Source organism: Periplaneta americana, chromosome 10, assembly GCF_040183065.1.
Source record: "Periplaneta americana isolate PAMFEO1 chromosome 10, P.americana_PAMFEO1_priV1, whole genome shotgun sequence".
In the NCBI taxonomy this organism is placed as follows: domain Eukaryota; kingdom Metazoa; phylum Arthropoda; class Insecta; order Blattodea; family Blattidae; genus Periplaneta; species Periplaneta americana.
The window spans coordinates 21,022,980-21,038,694 of record NC_091126.1 but is presented as its reverse complement, the minus strand read 5'-3'; the positions used below and the strand labels follow the sequence as shown (position 1 = coordinate 21,038,694).

Below are 15,715 nucleotides of genomic sequence, written 5' to 3'. Positions count from 1 at the left end.
TTAATACATCATCCACTTATGCTCAACAAGTGACGTATATGAGTATTTACATTCTGTTTATAAAACAGTTGCAAACGGGTAGTCACTTTTTAAGCACTATAAGAAAGATAGATTGAAGAAACGAAAATGTTCACATTATCATTCGTTTTCATTTTGTTAAAATTGCAGACTTTGAGCCAATCTTTTCTGATATGTGATTATTTGAAAACGATGACTTGAGTTGGCATATTCGTATGTCTGTCACGCCCAAAAAAATGAATTGATAAGGCAAATTTTACTATTTCTAATGAAGTAGTTCCGTCTGCATTCTCTTAGGTCGCAACAGTCCGTTGACGCAGGAGCAGCATTGACTCCAACTCGAAATTTGGTTATTCGATTGCGTGCTATATTATGAAATTATATGGGACTTGAATTATTTAAACAACACTCTGCATGAAAATTTATATATCGCTCTTAAGTGATACGATATATAGAGGTTCTGCTGAGTAGGACATGGTGCGTTCGTGAGGACTTCAGTTCAAAGTGGCCTTTTTGTGCAACCATGATGGAAAGAGGTGCTCACCGACTGCGTTCCTTAAGTTGCTCGAACCATCCACCACACTACTCAAGCTTCTTCACTTTTGATATTGCTACACAATAAGCCTGGAGGTCACTTACTATACCGGACAGTTTGACATCATAACCTGACAGTGAAGAAAGTATCTGTGTGGTTGGAGTAGTTCTAACAAAGGTCTATTCATCATCTAGAACCTACCTATACCACCATCTGACAATCGTTCCGCATGGAACATTTGATTAGCAAGTACGCTTTATCTGTCGAAAACTCCATCGTTCATGCAAGTGATTTTTATTGGTTATTTTACGATGCTTTACCAACTGCTATGGTTATCTAGCGTCTGAATGAGATGGAAGTGATACTGCCAGCGAAATGAGTCCAGGGTCCAGCACCGAAAGTGACTCGGCATTTGCTCTTATTGGGTTGAGGGAAAACAATGAAATAAACCTCAGCCAGGTAACTTGTCCCTACCAGGATTCACGCAACTAATCCCAGAAAATATTGTTGTTCAAATTTTCATCTTTCATGAAAGCTTCAGCTGAAGTGCAGCATTATTTTTATGAAATATAAATTACTCAAATTTTGTTAGTAAGCTGAAATGTGTTTTCAATTTTTAATTTCATTTCATTTATTGTATTCCATAGATCTATTAAATCTCTGAGATGTGGAACAAGTCGCTATCATATTTGATCTGTGTGATGATTTATGTTAGGTTGGTTAAATAAAATTAGGTTTTTGTGTTACAGTGTACTGAATGACTTTGCAAAGTCGCGATAATTCTTAGGTTTAATTTAGAAAATAATTATGGAGACTTATTTCAACGAAACTTTGTGTCAATTTTATGTAGTGAAATATCTAGTGGAAAATCATTATATATTTTAACTGGCTGAATAAATTATAATTAGTATTGTAAATCCGTTTGACTTATTTCTTAAATAATATATTATATGTTGTACAGTCAGTAATGTCATGCACTGTGGATATTTGTAACAAAGGTGGCGTGAGCTGCAAATTCCTAGCCATAGAGTATTGTCTGAAGTAGTTATGTAGTAATCTCTCGAATTGTACATAAGATAACTGCTTTTGATAGAGAATTAGTGCACTTATTCTCGTCTCCATGGAAGCATATATACAATTCTTTAATTGCACAGTTCTTTACTCTCCATTCCCCGGAATTTTAGAGGGAAATTTGAGAATTCAATTAATTTTTCCGCACTTATTCCAAAAATATCCTACTCGTGTTGTGTTCATTTTCTGACACTACAATGTATAATGTAAGAAATCTATGATATCCTAATGTGAAGACCAAGAAGGGTTCCAATCCATATCCCTTGTTAATTTTCATAGAACTCATAAGTGGTGAATTAGGAGAACAATTTCGCCTGCAATTTTCTCATTCATTACTAGGCTCCGTATTTCAGCTACCTATAAACTGGAATGAAGTTGCCTGATTCGAAGTATATGTGACATCACAGCGCAGGTACAGGTGCGTGCGTATGCAAAATACTTCCTCTAGAAAGTGAAAATCGGGACCCAGCCATAGTGAGTAATCTTATCGATCACTGCCCTTACTAGTCATAATAGGGCTATTAAAAAAACTACACCTTTGTGGCTGATAGAAGGTTCATTGCAGAGCGTGTAATATTTCGGGGCATAGTTGAGGATATTTGGATTAATAATTTTACTGTCAATATAAACAACATTACAAATAAATCGTGTAAAATAAACGTAAAAGTGACAAAAACAGTGTACTGAAAGACACTGAAATATCAAAAGGCACAGAAAGTGTGTTGAGCGCAATAAAAAGCAGTACCATAAAAATCTAAAAATTATGAAGATATTAACTCGACGTTTACCATGGATTTGTGTAGCCTACCATGATGTTCAATGCCAATTTCCCAATTAATAAATTAAATAATTTCCACTTTAGGGAATTTTTAGAAAAGTACATAGAAATTTAGTGGGTTTTCAGTGATGAGCGAGATGCAATATTCTAATGAAACACGAAAAAATATCGCACAATAAAAATATCTTGTACTACATCATGCACCAATAACGTCACGTGCTATTGAAAGAATTTCTTGTAATATAGGCTAAAATCATTTCAAGTGACATCCGCATATGTTCAAGTTTCGTAACTTACGAATTAACGTTATTAGACCTATTCACTGCAAAGATCACAACAAAAATGTACATCACGGCTCAAGCATGTGTTTACTAGTACAGCTTCAGAATGTCGGGAGCTGACTGTACCTCACGAACACGGAGCGACGATCTGTTTGTTTATATCCTTATCCGTTGCATCATGTGTTCGGCGTACTACTGGGTGTTCAGTTCAAAGTGTGTCATGGCTCGCTGTATGCCGTCACGTGGCTAGTCGATGAGCCTAGAGAATTCAATCTTCCTACACTTCCGCAGAGGTGTATTACTTATCTGCCAGAGAAGTTGCCTAGCAAGTACGGCGTTCATTCCGAAGAGTACTTACCGATACGTACGGTAACGCCGGTAGTGGCAGGAATGTGAACTGTTTCGAAACATGTACTGAGGTGAGTTTTTCTTACTGTCGGGATATGGGGAGAGGGTTAAGACGATTACTTACGTATTTGTTGACATTAACTTCGACGGTCAACATGGACATGGAGCATTTGATTTGTATTGTGGAATATTGCCTGTACGCAACCGATGATAACAAATACCCTGCGTACGACTTGGCCGCGCAAAACACAGTTCGAAAGAGGTTATGGTAGCACACAGACCGTACAGACCGCCATCTGTTGCTACGACGTTCAAGTTATACCGAACACATTCTCAAGTTCAGATTGAACGCCTTGATTAATAGGCAACTTCTCTGACACAAAAGCTGAAACTCGCTTCAAATCGCTGACACATCAACAGTGACGTCATGACACTTTGAAATGAACACCCAGTATATACCCAATGTGTCTTTAATTTCAGTCTTTAGGTAGCTGGAATACGAAGCCTATTCATTACATACATGTAAGCAGGTAAAAAAAATAGCAAAGCAATGGAATGTTTTATTCAGTTTGAATATGATACAATTTACTACAATGTAATCCTTAAACATGTGAATTCAAGATCCAGTGACACTATAATAATTTTACTGAGGTAATTTTAAGAGTGTCGAAGAAATGAATTGCTATGCCGGTAACGCTTGCTGCAAGTTCCTCGTGCAGAGAGAATGGCTGTTTGGAAGCTTTTCGGCTGACTTTATTTTGAGAAAGGAAAGTGCAGAAATGGAGTGGAAGCTTCACAAAGAGGTCGATGGTACTACTAGTCACGAAGTAGTAACATGCACTTAGGCGCCGAAGAATGGAAATGAAGGCAAAGAGAGACAACCTAACAAAAGCAAATACGTTGTATTAAGAAGTAGGTGATGGAGGTTTATATCACTGCAAATGACTGGTGATGTAATGAAGGAAAATTGTGATGATTAATAGGAGGAGGAAGAGGAAGAAGCAAGGTGGGAACAAGGGAAGTAAGATTAAATGAGGCACACGTAGAGCAATGAGAGTGAAAGAAGGGAAGAATTTAAGTGGAAATGTGGGAGGGAATTTGCAGCGGATAATCGAAAGATTTGAAGGAACACTTAAATGCCATTGACCTCGGCCGGAATCGAACCCGCAATGTCGAGCATACAATGCCAGCGCTATACCAACTACGCTACCGCGGACGACCATAATTCTAACTGGGATATGGTGGTTCAATAAGGTGTTCATCAGATAAATGTCTGAGCTGCATCTGACGAAGTACATCCACCTGCAGAAGTGAATTCATCTCCTCCCTTTCTTTCGAAAGGAAACAAGAAGTATATGTCATTAACTATCATAGGTGGCGTTGGCAATGTCCGAAATTTAAACAATTTGAATGTGAGCGTAAGCCGGAAGGGAGAACCTTAAATTTCACACTTAGTCCATAATCTAGAATATGTATAATTCTTCGAGGACTGCTAAAAATTACAATCTTTCACATCAATTTCCCTCAAAATTTGAGCATAAACGACAATACTGATATGTGATTTGTGGTTCTTCTGTTTTGACAGTCATTGTTTACTCTAGTATACTAAATTTCGAAAAATTTTAATGTTTGTTTTTGTCAGATTGTTTCAAAATATTCAAGTACTATCGAGCTTTCCTCCATTGCAAATTATTATCAGCCTCATGATTAATGACAATAATGGATAATTTATATAATGCGAGCGAGAAGTTTCTCCGCAGTGCTTCTGTAGCCACGGTGCAGCCGAGAATCCATTAGGCAGAGAATTTAAGTGGCAGCACTGGTCGCTAAGCATATGATTGACTGGGGATGTGAGGTTGTCAAACCGGAATTAATGGGGAAGTGTCAACTTTCTACAAGATTACGTACCAGCTGTCTACAGGATTACTATAACTAATGGAGCTGCGGAGGGACTTTTGGATCGCACTATACATTTCTATGGTTCCAAGGCAAAGGATGATAAGTAAATTTTGACGAAAAAAGAGATCTTGCGATATGTTATGCATCATCATGATGTACATATATTGTGGCAAAAAATGGCTCGCGTAAGTCTACTTTTCTTCTATCTACCCCGTTGCTATGGAACATTATTTTCTATGATTTAATAAGGAAGTTCAATCTTTAAATGCTCCCTCCTCAAAAACTGAAAGAAATGACACATCACAACTGTTCTTCAGCTATAGAATTCGCCCTTTAGTTGTGTTTTTCATGTGGAATTTACAAGGTAATATTTTAATTTTCAAGCTCCACAGATATGAGTGTCCAGGTACCCAGAGAAGAATACGAATAACCAAGCTGTGTGGAGAAGTTTGAAATCACATGATTTGACCTTTATTATGATGACATTTTCCGAATATTTGAAAAGCGGATGAAGCGAATAAAATCCGCATTTAACTGGCGTTTGGTTAGTGTCATGGCATGCGGAAAACATTATCTATAAGCTAGCACGATTTTACTGTATGATAAGGAAGTACAGGATTTGGAATGTTGGTCAAATTGCTCATGTGAAAGGTTTGTCTTTAATTGTATTAATCATTCTGTTTTTATTTATTTATTGATAAAACAGTCGTGGTATCACAGATACATAGACAAAGTCGAAAGAAAAACAAGATAAAAAATCAAACTAAAATACTTTATCAACACTTACTTACTTACTGGCTTTTAAGGAAACCGGAGGTTCATTGCCGCCCTCACATAAGCCCGCCATTGGTTCCTATCCTGAGCAAGATTAATCCATTCTCTATCATATCCCAACTCCCTCAAATCCATTTTAATATTATCATTCCCATCTACGTCTCGGCCTCCCTAAAGGTCTTTTTCCCTCCGGCCTCCCAACTAACACTCTATATGCATTTCTGGATTCGCCCATACGTGCTACATGCCCTGCCCATCTCAAACGTCTGGATTTAATGGTCCTAATTATGTCAGGTGAAGAATACAAAGCATGCAGTTCTGTGTTGTGTAACTTTCTCCATTCTCCTGTAACTTCATCCCTCTTATCCCCAAATATTTTCCTAAGCACCTTATTCTCAAACACTCTTAAGTTCTGTTCCTCTCTCAAAGTGAGAGTCCAAGTTTCACAACCATACAGAAGAACCGGTAATATAACTGTTTTATAAATTCTAACTTTCAGATTTTTCGACAGCAGATTGGATGATAAAAGTTTCTCAACCGAATAATAACAGGCATTTCCCATATTTATTCTGTGTTTAATTTCCTCCCGAGTATCATTTATATTTGTTACTGTTGCTCCAAGATATTTGAACTTCTCCACCTTTTCAAAAGATAAATTTCCAATTTTTATATTTCCATTTTGTACAATATTCTCGTCACGAGACATAATCATATACTTTGTCTTTTCGGGATTTACTTCCAAACCTATCTCTTTACTTGCTTCCAGTAAAATTTCCGTGTTTTCTCTAATCGTTTGTCGATTTTCTCCTAACATATTCACGTCATCCGCATAGACAAGCAGCTGATGTAACCCGTTCAATTCCAAACCCTCTCTGTTATCCTGGACTACTTTATCAACACTAGTTTCCATAAATTCATTTAGATCATAAAAATGTTTTTTCGATTAGCCAGTCACGAATAACAAACCTAAATCTATTACAATTAACAATATGTACACTATAAGCAAGTTTATTAAACAGAGACAATGCAATTTGATGTAAACCATTGGTTAGACTTGGCTAATCTATACCTAGGGGTCAAAAAGTGGTAATTATTTCTTGTACCATAATGATGAATCTCGCTACGTGGATAAAAACTGTTTGAATTTGACTTAATATTAATCAAAGAATGAAAAATATACAAATTCACAACAGATAAAATTCTTTCAGACAGTAATGAGACGAAGAATGATGTGCAATATATATATCTAACAATGACAAACTGGACAATACTTTCAACTCGCTTGGAATCATTCCCCGATTGGTTTTTTTTTTCCAATGTTTCCTCAACCGCAAGCCGAATGTCCGGTAATTATGGCGAAACCTCGGCCTCACCGCGAAAAATACCATCTCGCTAAATAACCGAATTGTTGTCACAGTGTTTTTAAATAATCAACTATAAAAACCTCTTTCGGTGAGTACTACTCAACTCTGAATAACATCGCGGAATAAATGTTGTCCAATTTACATCCATCTACTCCAGTACTAATTATTCAAATCAAAAGGCACGGTTTCCCGTTAAGACCAGCACATTATGATCACTTCTGGAGGTAGTTTCTTTTCTAGAATATAGCATTCTTGTGACAAATAGAGACAGGGACGTAGTCTGAAATTTCAAGAGAGTAAAGAAATTACTTTTCTTCACTGCATTTAGACCATACCAGAGATTTTCATTTCTGATATTACAGGACCTTAAAACAAGAGTGCGGACATACTTTGAGAACTGGACCACAGTTTTGGTTTTCCATGTCAAATTGGCTTGAACATGTCATGCTTAATTTAAAATTTAGGACCACAAAAAGTGTATATTAATAACAGAAATATTCATGAGAATACATCAAATTTAATTGCAAGTGACGAATGAAATGTTAACTGATCTTGAAAACATGAGAGATCAGTACTTGTTTGTGTCCTAATAATCATGACTATTAAGGTGAATATTGTAGGAGACAAATATCGAAAGGAATGTATAGAGGAAATACTGCGCGAAAGGTCTTACTCTAGGGACTTGTCTTAAGAAGAATTTTCTTTTACTATTGTGTATAAACAGTCGTATACGTGTAGATTTCTACATACTTAAAACAATAACGAAGATAATAGATAAGATTTTCCTTTCAGTATCTAGAGGGTAACAGGAAGGGACACTCTTTGAGTCAGTCCTTCCCAGGGAGTAGTCGCCCCTGCCCTTTTGTGAGCTCCAGGTCCCACTGGCCCGGTGGGTAGTACCTGGTAAGGGCCCCGTCCACAGGGTACGTGGGGGGTAGATGGGACTCCAAAGGCATAGTGAAGCCCACCCATCTAGGAGAAGGAAAACTCCGAAATACAACCAATTTGGTGTAATGCACTGCTATAAACACAGTGTAATGAGCACTAAAAAGAGTAATGCTGTTGGCTGCAAATCGTATACGTGTAGATTTCTACATACTTAAAACAATAACGAAGATAATAGACAAGATTTTCCTTTCAGTATCTAGAGGGTAACAGGAAGGGACACTCTTTGAGTCAGTCCTTCCCAGGGAGTAGTCGCCCCTGCCCTTTTGTGAGCTCCAGGTCCCACTGGCCCGGTGGGTAGTACCTGGTAAGGGCCCCGTCCACAGGGTACGTGGGGGGTAGATGGGACTCCAAAGGCATAGTGAAGCCCACCCATCTAGGAGAAGGAAAACTCCGAAATACAACCAATTTGGTGTAATGCACTGCTATAAACACAGTGTAATGAGCACTATAAAGAGTAATGCTGTTGGCTGCAAATCGTATACGTGTAGATTTCTACATACTTAAAACAATAACGAAGATAATAGACAAGATTTTCCTTTCAGTATCTAGAGGGTAACAGGAAGGGACACTCTTTGAGTCAGTCCTTCCCAGGGAGTAGTCGCCCCTGCCCTTTTGTGAGCTCCAGGTCCCACTGGCCCGGTGGGTAGTACCTGGTAAGGGCCCCGTCCACAGGGTACGTGGGGGGGTAGATGGGACTCCAAAGGCATAGTGAAGCCCACCCATCTAGGAGAAGGAAAACTCCGAAATACAACCAATTTGGTGTAATGCACTGCTATAAACACAGTGTAATGAGCACTATAAAGAGTAATGCTGTTGGCTGCAAATCTACTGTCAACACATCTAATTATTTCACGAAGTGTTTGACTGTGTTTTGCATGTAATACTAGCAGTGTGAAGTGTTTGTGTTTTGCACGTAATACTAGCAGGGTGAAGTGTTTGAATGTGTTTTGCATGCAATACTAACAGTGTGGTGTGTTTGATTGTGTTTTGCATTTAATAATAGTGTGAAGAGTTTGATTGTGTTTTGCATGTGAAATTAACAGTATGAAGAGTTGATTGTATTTTGCATGTAGTACTAACAGTGTGAATTGTTTGATTGAGTTTTGCATGTAATATTAACAGTGTGAATAGTGCGATTATGTTTTGCATTTAAAATTAACAATGTGAAGTATTTGATTGTGTTTTGCTTGTAATATTAACAGTGTGAATTGTTTGATTGTATTTTGCCTGTAATACTAATGATGTGATTTGTTTGATTGTATTTTGCATGTAATACTAACAGTGTGAATTGTTTGATTGTGTTTTGCATGTAATACTAACAATGCGAAGTTTTTCACTGTTTTTTGCATGTATAGTAACAGTGTAAACAGTTGATTGTATTTTGCATTTAGTACTAACAGTGTGAATTGTTTGATTGCGTTTTGCATGTAATACTAACAATGTGAATAGTGTGATTATGTTTTGCAATTAAAATTAACAGTGTGAAGTATTTGATTGTGTTTTGCTTGTAATATTAACAGTGTGAATTGTTTGATTGCATTTTGCATGTAATACTAACAGTGTGAATTGTTTGATTGAGTTTTGCATGTAATACTAACAGTGTGAATTGTTTGATTGTATTTTGCATGTAATACTAATAGTGTTATTTGTTTGATTGTGTTTTGCTTGTAATATTAACAGTATGAATTTTTTGATTGTATTTTGCATGCAATACAAATAGTGTGATTTGTTTGATTGTGTTTTGCATGTAATACTAACAGTGTGAATTGTTTGATTGTATTTTGCATGTAATACTAATAGTGTGATTTGTTTGATTGCGTTTTGCTTGTAATATTAACAGTGTGAATTGTTTGATTGTATTTTGCATGTAATACTAATAGTGTGATTTGTTTGATTGTGTTCTGCTTGTAATATTAACAGTGTGAATTGTGTGATTGTATTTTGCATGTAATACTAATAGTGTGATTTGTTTGATTGCGTTTTGCATGTAATACTAACAGTGTGAATGGTTTGATTGTGTTTTGCTTGTAATATTAACAGAGTGAATTGTTTGATTGTATTTTGCATGTAATACTAATAGTGTGATTTGTTTGATTGTGTTTTTCATGTAATACTAACAGTGTGAATTGTTTGTGTTTTGCATATAATAGTAACAATGCGAAGTTTTTCATTGTATTTTGCATGTATACTAACAGTGTGAAGAGTTGATTGTATTTTGCATGTAGTACTAACAGTGTGAATTGTTTGATTGCGTTTTGCATGTAATACTAACAGTGTGAATAGTGTGACTATGTTTTGCATTTAAAATTAACAGTGTGAGGTATTTGATTGTGTTTTGCTTGTAATGTTAACAGTATGAATTGTTGCATTGTGTTTTGCATGTAATACTAACAGTGTGAAGTGTTTGATTGTGTTTTGCATGTAATACTAACAGTGTGAAAATTTCAATTTTTCAGGCGCCCGAAATCATGTATGACGTATGTTATATATTGAATGACAATAATGGCAAAGCTAAATGTGGTTGACGTTCAATTTTGAACAGCGACGTTTTTAAGAAATTTCTACAGCAGTGAAACGAGTGTTTTGTCTAAGCTATTGTTCAAGAAGTCTCACGGCATATAAAATATAGACAATTTATAGTTAACTCTGTTCCGCATGTTGTGAAAAAGACAAAAACTTTACAAAAGATGAATTGTCTGGTGTTTAGTGAGTGTTGTAACCGACGGACAATATTAAACTATCTGTGAAACGGTCCTCGATCACGGTGCGATGATTCCTTGGGTTTAACTGCGTCTACATTTGTGTTAATCCTTACGTGTGGTGTCAGTGATTCCGCAAAGTGTGACGTTTGGTTGTATAATGCAAGTAACCAACGAACTTGGAACTGCTGAACAATATTTTTCGTTGTGCACTACTAAACTCTAAATATGGGACGGCAGAAAACAGACAATTCCATTACGTCCATCTGAAGAGCAACAGTGCTGCTTTCACTACTAAGATATTCAAACCAACATCGGTCGCAGATTCAAGTTACTCCCAATGAAAGAATCTTCAGAGTAGAGCTGCATTGTTCCGGAGAGTTCAACATTTTTGTAACGAGACAGGACAATCACCTAGATAGATATGGTGAGTGGATAAAGAAACTTAAAATATTTGGTTTTTACTGCATGTTTCTGAGAATTTCTTCTATCCTTATACGAATGATGGAATTGATTGTTTGGTAATGAGTTTTCTTTTTGGACTGATGCTGAATTTTGGGGACAGAAGATTTTTTTTTTTATTTTAAAGTTACAAAATCATACAAATTTCACTTGAGACGACATTAACTCTTCTTTAAATCCGATTATGATACTTAAGCTAAATAATTTATTCCAGTTACACCTGAGACGATACTCACTCTTGTTTGATTCGATTATCATATATAAGCCAATTGAAAATTGTGATCAAAGGCATCAAATTCTCAAATAATCGAGATCTCAATATTTATTATTCACCAGCACTGATTTGAATAAGGTGTCAGTTATATATAGTCTTTCTTCATAAGTAAACTGTACTAGTCGTTCGCACTTTATCTTTCGCTCTTTTTCTTTGAACCTTAGAATGCAAAGAGCTGTTTGATTTTCCGGTTGCTACAGTCTCAAATTTATAATGTACCACTGTCATGGTTAACATCTCACTCAAGTAACATACTGATTGACTTCTTTACTGTACAAGTTTTAAGTCGGGAGTGAATATCCCTGTGTGTTGTTTTACACATTCGAACACGTAGAATTTCGCCCTCTTTTATTAACATTAAATACTGTTGGTTTACAATATGAAGTATGAGAACTGTACCTTTCATTTATACTTGGCGACATCTTCATCTGCATAATTGTATCTTCATCTCAATTTCAATTTATTGTACCTCTTCAAGCTGAACAAGATGTGTACCCAGTTTCTTTGTTCCTTAGCTGGCATAAGTTCAACTTTCTTTCTTCCACTGCACATAGCTATTCCCTCTCAGACATACTTTTGAAATTTGTCTAGTATGTTCAACATATGTTTCCTCGGATACTAATTTGTGATCATCATTGTCTTCTTATTTACCTGATATAACCACACTAAACCAAGAGACATGTGCTATCTTACTTATGACGAAGATACTGGAGCTTGGAAAGCAAAGTGCCGTCCCTTCTCTCAGGTACTTTGATTTGTGCAATTTCAATATTCCTATTCCAAACATTACTTCATGTTTCCCTGTGGACATTTGTCTTAAGAACTGATTCATTTTCGTTAAGGGAATACTGGTACCGGGATTACTTTCCCGTTTCTTATTGCATTCATTCTTATGTTTATCCCTCTCTGGAAGTGAAAGCTGATGCGAATTGTTACCTGAAGTTGTAAAGCTATTCACTACATCAAAATACTGACTTTGTTTACTAATCGTACATTATACAGTTTCCTTATCGCTTACAAAAATATATTTGTCATTTGGTTTTCTCTCTCATCCACCTTTTTCTTTGATCTTTGATATTATATTAGCAATTGTAGATATCCATTGTGTCAGACTTCCATAGATAGCATTAGTAAAGTAATCGTGTACAGTGTCAAGTGGCGACTGAAAAGAGAGTTGGTATCTGCAAGTATAGAATGTGAAGGCAGTTGCTATGAAGCAATGGAGTAAAACACTTCAGTTCTCTTTAGCTGGAGTTGGATCATGCAGAATTTTTGAAGGTTTCTGAAAGTGTACTTGCTGGGTCCTTTCGGTCTCCCTATTACTACGTTTATAGGAAGTGAATTATCATTTTCTTTTCTAACTTCTGCAAGGTGCTAAACCCCAAGTCATTCTTCATCACAGAGGAGACAGATCTGGAGGTGGCAAATTGCTGCAATCTGTTTAACATAACTTCACTGTGAAATTTTATCGAATAAACCAAGTTTGTAACTACTAAAGAATCTTCTGTATGAACTAAAAGACCACGATTCTTTGTCGACGGGGAAAACCAAGCATTTCTCAGAGATTATAAGTATAATTGGTGAGACCTGAGGTTTCATTTCTGTTACATTTATAAAACATCCTCACGGATTCTATCTTATTGTCAGAGAAATGTGCAAGACGAAGTACAGTACCGACATTTAGGCTGTTAGAGAATCTCAAATCAAGTTGCAGTAATAACGGTACGCACTCAATTGCCTCAGAACTTGCTTCCTTGATACATTTTTCAATTGGCTTGAATTACATGAAATTTGGCAGTGACCATGCGGAATGTAAGGAATTGTGATATGTTTAAAAATATTTTTCGATGAACTATGGTTGTGTAACTGCAGATAACACAATTTTATTATGTCCAACATAAGACGCTGCTGTTTCCACTACTAATATCTCCAAATGCCAGAAAGCACTTGCACTTCTGGGGAAAGAAGAGAATGATCGTGAAGGAATTTTGGATGGATGAATGTGTTAATTATGTGTACTTTTTTCGTTTATATTTTTCATGCACTTGAGTATTTATTTTATTCTTATAGCAGTTATGTCAATATTAGTTAATGATTTTTCTATAAGGGCTTGTGATGAAGTCTGGAGAAAGAAGTATTTCTATTTACACATTTGACTAGTTTCTTTTTTCCATGCAGGAAGAGATAACTTTATTTCAGCACATGGGTGTGTGCACACTTATTTTTGTGATTACTTCCCAACACCTCAGATAGTAAGTAAATATTTATAGTATTATGGAAGTCAATTTATTCAGAAATGTTACCAGAAATTGGATTAGTGAATTATATTCTGTACAAATTTATGATTTTAGAATACGGATTGACGTATCAACGTAAAGTGATGAACATATTAAGCCCGTATTGTATGTTTCGGAATTGTAAAGATAATATTTTCACCATATTCTAACGATACATTTCATAAGAAATAATAATAAAATATCCCCCCCCTCATTAAAGCTGTGAGAAAATTGTGCTGCATTAAACAGCTACAAATTCGGCTGAGAAACTGTATTTACACTTCATCGCCAATTTCTCTCCACTTACAATGAAGCTAAAATAACTCCGGAACACTATCGAGAATCAGTAATAACCGGTTGCCAACAACAGACCTGAATTAGTCTTACATCTAAATCTCTTCGTTTCTAACTCGAGTCCTATTTGTGAAGAACCTATCATGTATTGAAATGACTTTTCGAGTATCTGTTCTATTGAAGTAATGAGTATAGGGTGTGCAGTTAAATTTTATAACTGAATTCACAGCACTACAAAATTTAAAACATATACTTGCAGTGATATTCACTTCTACTTAAATAGTGTTTTCATCGTAATTAAGCAAAATTAAAAATGTGAACACTGCATCAATTTCTCTAAAAACTGGTGTGTAATAATTATTAAAGCTACTGCTGTTAAGGATCTCTGACACCCCGAATGTCGGCACAGTAAACTGTCTCGTACATATCGTTGGGGATAACTTACTGACCTCAACATTATTAAGATATTTGACTCTAAATACAACAAGAAAACATCATACTCTGTCAGAGGTCTCGTCCATAATACTTGTAATCTCTGATAAATGCTTGGTGTTCCCCGCCAACAAAGAACCGTGGTCTTTTAATTCAAACAGAAGATTCTTTAGTAATTACAAACTTGGTTTTTCAATAAAATTTCACATAGAAGTAAGAATAGTGATGTTATGATAAAGAGCTTGCATCAATTTACCACCTCCAGATCTGTCTCCTCTGTGATGAAGAAAGACTTGAAGTTTAGCACCTTGCAGATGTTAGCAAAGGCAATGATAATTCATTTGCTATAAACTGTAGTAATAGGGAAACCGAAAGCATCCAGCAAGCACACTTCCAAAAACCTTCAAGAACTCTGCATCATCCAACTGAGGCTAAAGGGAACTGGAAGATTCTTCTCTCCATTGCTATTGTAGCAACTGCCTCCATATTCTTCACCTGCAGGTACCAACTCTCATTTCAGTCGCCACTTGACACTGTACACGATTACTTTACTAATGCTATCTATGGAAGTCTGACACAATGGATATCTACAATTGCTAATATAATATCAAAGATCAAAGAAAAAGGTGGATGAGACGGAAAAGCAGATGACAAATATATTTCTGTAAGCGGTAAGGAAACTGTAAAATGTACGATTAGTAAACATAGTCAGCATTTTGATGTAGTGAATAGCTTTACAACTTCAGGTAACAATTCGCATCAGCTTTCACTTCCGGAGAGGGATAAAAATGCATAAGAATAAATGCAATAAGAAACGAGAAAGTAATCCCGGTACCAGTATTCCCTTAACGAAAATGAATCAGTTCTTAAGACAAATGTCCACAAGGAAACATGAAGTAATATTTGGAATAGGAATATTGAAATTGCACAAATCCAAGTATCTGAGAGAAGGGACGGCACTTTGCTTTTCCAAGCTCCAGTATCTTCGTCATAAGTAAGATAGCACATGTCTCTTGGTTTAGTGTAGTTATATCAGGTAAATAAGAAGACAATGATGATCACAAATTAGTATCCGAGGAAACATATGTTGAACATACTAAACAAATTTTCAAAGTATGTCTGAGAGTGAAGAAAGAAAGTTGGACTTATCCAAGCTAAAGATGACAAAAGTATGCGTAGAGCACTTGTTCAGCTTGTAAGAGATGCATTAAACGGAAATGGGAAATTGAAATGTAGATACAACTACTCACTTGAAGATTTCT

General features: G+C 36.0%; 1 protein-coding gene across 1 annotated transcript in view; it reads right to left on the bottom strand.

The window, feature by feature from the left end:
- Nucleotides 1-15,715, bottom strand: part of LOC138707517 (uncharacterized) — a 636,564-nt gene that overhangs the window by 160,190 nt on the left and 460,659 nt on the right. The gene's annotated exons all lie outside the window — the stretch shown is intronic.